A 6232-nucleotide genomic window follows, 5' to 3' on the forward strand; every position below is an offset into this window, starting at 1 on the left:
TGACGGAGAAGGAGGAGGAGGAAACGAAGGGAACGACGGGCAAGGAAGTGGAGGAGAAGGAAGTTGCGAAGGAGTAGCAGCAGACGATAGGAGCTGATACACTCGTCGTTTCGGACAGCACGACGGCGCTGCTGTCGTTGCGTAGCACTCTTCTCGCTTGGAAACCACTATCGTAGCACCACCGCACCTTCCTCCATGTTGTCTGCACGCGAATTCGATCAAGGGCGCCACTAAGCATTGACGCGCACACACCAGGAAAAGATCCACGATTGTGCCTCGAACCGCGGTGGAGTAGAGACACAACGCGCGCGCGGAGAGAATCGGGGATGACGACAGGCACGTCGTTGACGGCAAGCGAGAGAAAGGGAGGGGGAAGAGACAGGTAGCGAACCTGCGAACGTAGCGATGGAACGGAGGATGAAGAAGAGGCGGGATAAAGGGAGGGAGAAAAGAGAGGGAACAGGAGCGGCAGGGAGAAAAAGAGAGAAAAAGAGAGAGATTGTAAATGATGCACGCACTCGCGATCGCACAACGATACCACAGGCACACGTTCCGATGATTATTATTTCGTACTGATAAAAAAAAAAAAGAAAACGGGAAGCAAGACGCGTTTACGTTGTTTCACCGCGGATTACGCGCAACTACGCGCGCGGAAAGCTCGCTCTCACCGCCACGAACGAGAGAGAAAAGGAAAGAGAGAGAGAGAAAAAGGAGTCTGTGACGTGCCGATGCTCGCGCTCGCGGCTAGACGCCATTTACAGCCATTTACAGATACTCGACCTGACCAGATCCGACGTAGCAGTCGATCGTAGCACTACTAGCACCACCGGCGCGCGGATTCACTCCCCCACTGCATTTGTATTTCGTACGGAGTCTCGTTCGCCCTTTCCTCCTCTCCTTCCTGCTCCTACGCTCGGCCACTCTCCTTCTCCTTCTCCATCTCCACCGTTCACGCTTGATGTTCCTTCTTCGTCTCTCTCTCTCTCATCGTCCTCGTGTCATCGCGTCTCTCTTCCTCGCGCATGCGCGCGCGTTTCTTTCTTCCGCTCACCCCTCCTCACCCAAGTCGATCATTCCATGCTCTCTTTCTCTCTTCCACTAATATCTGTTGGTTTCTACTGTACATTGAAGTGCATGACTGTCTCTCTCTCTCTCTCTCTCTCTCTCTCTCTCTCTATCGCGCGCGCGCGCGTACGCGTAACATTCTTTCTTCGTTGCACCGACGGTTCCGTCCGACCTATCCCAATTACAACAAACGTCCTTGAGGTGACTAACACTGCTGGCGAGAACAGTGACGTATGTAGACTACGACGCTCCGCGAACACCGCTTTTCGTTACAGCATATGTAAATTTACGCAGCGAAAGAAAGAGAGGACAGGTGGACGCCATAATATTCATAATTTATTATTTATTACAACTTAGTATTTTTATCCTTCATGTGGTATTGCTTCCACTTTTATCATATCTATATATGTACGGTGAACATATTTTCTTAGAGAAAATAAAGGACAAGCTTGACAAATTGAGGATTTTGTCCTTAAATATTTTCAAACTAGTTGGTGACCGATGTGAAGATTTCTGAAATATTTTTGCATAGCATATATACTTGAGATAACTCCACAAGTCATCATAACATCAAAATGATGTCAAATATTATATATAGCTGCAAGTTTGATTATTAAAACTCACTTTCCAATCAATTATGACATATATATTGATGTTATTGTGATTTTGTTGTTCCAGTGCCCCTGCAAAAAGATGCAAAAAATTTCCGTAAAAATTGACTCAGTAGTATTTTAGACATTATTGAAATGCTAATTAAAAAGAACAAAATTGAACTTTGAGAAAAAAGCAAATAAATCTAAAAGGACAGCTACCTGATGAATAGCTGGATTTTCTACAATAAGCCATTACCCAGTCGAATATGAGAAGAATAATCGACTATGATTGGTCAATTTCTTACAACTTGACTTAAAGCTTAGGTAACAGTTTATTATAGAAAGCCCATTACAATAAAGGACTGATGATCACCGTAATCATACTGAGTATTCTCTTGCTACGTTTGGCACCTACACGTATGTGAATATCTTCCGTTACTTTTGTATATACGATGAGAGAAGAAAATCCCATAAACGATTTTTATGAAAATCAATGTTATGTCTTAAGATATTTTCTTAAGATGCTAATACAGTTCCTTGATTAAGACTGTACTTAAGACAATTTTAAATATAAGAATATTAACTTTGAATATCGGCCATAATTAATTCTTATTTTAAGATCTTAAGTAATATCTTGAGATGCTGGTAATACAATACTTTTGTGATTTGCTTAGGAATATTGCCGTATTATCTCCGCACATTCTAGAAGCAGGAGCCATCAACTAAGAAGAAGCTTAGGAATATCGACCTAAAATATGTCAGCACATAACAGTACCATTATTTTAATATCGAAACTGAACGAGAGAACCGCCGTATCGCAAAAAATCCTCTCGAGAACAAGCATCCATAGTCACGTTCCTGAACACACGAATGCATTGTGACCATTGTGGGAGAGACGAAGGGTGAGTGAACAGTGAACAGGAGAGGAAGGCGGGAGTCATCGTCAAAGAAGGGGAAACACACGCGGACTCTCGTTGCCGAGGCAAACCACGCGACGATGGAGTCCAAGTCGCGTCGTGTGGCGTTGTGCGAAGCCGGGAGGAGGAGGAGGGATGACGACGGCAGGACGACAGAAAGGAACTGTACAGTGTATAGCTTTCTTGAAATCGTCAGAGAAAACGCGCAGCGGGGCGCGACGGCGACGGCGGGAGCGATGGAAGGGCGAGGTGGGAACGGCCGTCGGCCGTCGGCCGCGCACAGCCGAGAGGGAAGGGGTTAAAGTCTGATTTCCGAGCGCGCTCATTTAATGCATATGTACGCACGCGCGCGCGTATGTGAGAATTGCTGGGAGAGGTTATTCACTGTTCCGCGGAAACAAATGCGTGCGCGCGCGTATACATGCGTTTACGAACGTGCGGCCGCGCGCTTTCGAGCAAGATCCGCTTGCGCGAAGGGAACAGGGAGAGTCATGACGTAAGAACGGGCAAGGATCGCATTCGCGCGGCAAAAGTGAGGGCAAAAGAACGTGGGATACGTTTGTGTGCGTGCGCGCGTTTCTTGGCGCACTAGTCATCGCGTAATTTCGACGGTTCCGACTATCGGTTGCCAGATTCAGAAAAAGATAAATAGCTAAATGAATAGGGAGAGAGAGAGAGAGAGAGAGAGAGAGAGAGAGAGAGAGAGAAATAAAAGATCGAGGAAGCTGCCGTACCAAAAATTGGCAGACCCATGAATTTAATGATTTATCGTATAATAGACGTTCAACTGTTAATCAAATTGTTTAAAATGATATTGAACATTTTTAACAAAAATGTTAAAAACCGTCTATTTCTCTTCTATTGCATCAGGCTGAAGACTCTTTTTATATTAGTTTGGAATTGAAAAAGAGAATATATTTTTAAAAATTCGGAGTTTGAATTTAATTTGAAATAGAGATAATGGAAAAATTTAAAAGAAAAATTCGTGTACAACTTTGAAAGCTCGATTGTACAGGCAACTGTCATTCAGATATATACATTAGATGATTCTTTTTCCTTATCTATTCTTATCTGTCTCTCTTCAGGAGGTAAATCTAGAGCTCCACACATATACTTAAATAAGAAATGTCAGTATGTGAATGTAGATTCCTTTGGGCTTATTCTAAATATGTCGTAATAAATTATAACGAATATTTCAAAATGTCAGTTTTTCGTTAAAACGTGCGAATATCTTCTGATATGACTTGATGTTTACTAATATATTTCGGTTTTAAAATACGCTGCAGTGCGTGTAAATACTGCAGGCAATTTTAAACGGCATTTATATTTAACAAATATATATTAAAACAGCACATGCATCGTTTGCTCATAATACATTTGTTTAATATAAATCAGTGATAATATAAATACATTGTATTTATATTTCTAATAATCCCTTACGGTATAGTACTGGATATCCATTTCGTGCAAGTTACTCATATATTTAACGAAATATCCTCTGTTTCTTCATTCATTTTATTACTTTTTAAAATAAAGGTCAGATTTATTCTAGATGCTTGAAATGATATCCATAAATTTATGAGGATTTCTTAAACCACTTTAAATAGGTGAAAAAAATGAATGGCTCTAAAAGAAACTCACATTTGTACTGATAAGATATCGTTTTGTATATTGTATCGTAAAGAACATAATATATATTTTAGATTAGAAATTTTCTATTTTTTATGAAATAAGCTTATAATAGATAAATAATATTATATTTTCATTGATTTTAAAATAATTTCATTCAGATAGTATATTTTTGTCTGAAATATTTTTCTCAAAAATGCTTCTTACTGATTTTGTTTCAACCCAGCTAACACTGATTTTTCATTGCAGTGAAAACCACTAATTATAATTTTTAACTTGCTGCCCATAGATAAATTATTATAATCTATGAATATAAATATTCAATACATTGACAATAGATTCGTATTGAATTCGCAAATGAATATTGGATCGACGATCTGCTTAATAATTGAAAATTTTGAATTTTTTGAATTTCTGTAGTCTATGCACGCATATAATTGCTTTTTCTTTTTTTTTATTTTTAAGATTCATATCAAATTTCCTCCTCGATCAAATATAATTCTTCCTTCATTCGTCGCGCGCGCGTGTATTGCTTGATGGCTATTTCTGATCTGCTTCACGTCGGGATGCGTAAAGCGCGTACGGTCTTTAGAGTAAATCACGCCTGAATGAGATGCAGAACATCCCGCCGAACGTGGCGCATCAAATCTGCATTCGTTTTAACGAGCGTTCCATTGAATCCGTCATGATGTGAGTTATGTCGACTGGTAAGCAAAGCAAATAATTTGCGTGTAAACAAATGTAGAACGTTCTACCATACGTCGCGCCAAAATGCAGGCGCGTTGTTATCTGAAAATTAAAACAACTGCATCACTTGCGCACATTGTCTGACGTACAGATGAAAAAGAAAATTAATTGTCGAGATTGCAATCAAGTAAATAAATTAACATTTAAATAAATTAACATTTCGCGTAGGTTGATTCTTTGGCTTGCAACGAGAGAACAAATAATTTTTATTTTTTAACTATTAAATATTTATAAATTTTATGTATTTATAAAAGTTATGTATTCATAACGAAAGGTTTTGCATGTGTATTTTCCGATTTATTTTTTTTTTCTTTCATATTTTTAACTTGATAAATGAGTTTATCATGTACATACGTATATAATAGGAAAATCTTTGTGAAGAATTAAACAATTCAAAAAGATACTTTTCATCAATCCAACGATACTGAAAATAGCCATTTAAATGGTCACCTAATTTTTTTATGAAAGACTATCATATATTTTTTGTCATGATAAATAATTCATTTGAAGAGCACATTCAAAATCTCTCTACATACAAGTTTCTTATCTTTCCTTCGTTTTCCTTAACAGAATAAAGCTAATATTATGTTTGCCCGTTTTTGCTGCACGACAAATTTTTTAAGTCTGTCGATTAACTATGTTATAGAACAAAAAATCCGAGAATCTTTCTGTTCCACAGCTAGTTAACATATTTGAAAAATTTGTCATAGAAAAAATGTTATATTATTAGCCTAAATTAACGTCTCTTTAGTGTTATCGTTAAATGCTGTCGTACGGAAATTAAGAACGTTCTCCGAAAAAAATCCATTTTCTTTAAATTTTTCTGAAAGAATAAGTTTGTTTTAGTACCCTGAACATATGTGTTTTAAAACTCAACTACTATTAGGGTTGGAAAGAAACTGATTTTTATTGCTTTTTTTTCAAAATTTTTAGATTTTTTTTCTGTAACTGTTATCTTTAGTGCCATGGCGAGAAGTGAAAATAGTTTTTCCTTGGTGTTGTATGTACATCTAATATGTACGTCATAGTACGCTTCGTTCGTTTCAATGGAGTTGTATCACCATATCTTTTCTCCCACTTCAATGAATGATTAAGGACATTTTTTTCCGAGAAAATCTATTTTCTTTAGATTTTTCTGAATCTTACAGAATAAGCTTGTTTCAGTATCCTGAATATGTGTTTTAAAATTCAATACCCGGAGCGGGATTAAAAATCGAAATATTCCACTTCAAAATTGAAGCCTTTAAAAAAAAAATATATATATATATATATATATACATA

This window comes from Atta colombica, unplaced genomic scaffold (assembly GCF_001594045.1).
Source record: "Atta colombica isolate Treedump-2 unplaced genomic scaffold, Acol1.0 scaffold141, whole genome shotgun sequence".
NCBI lineage: Eukaryota > Metazoa > Arthropoda > Insecta > Hymenoptera > Formicidae > Atta > Atta colombica.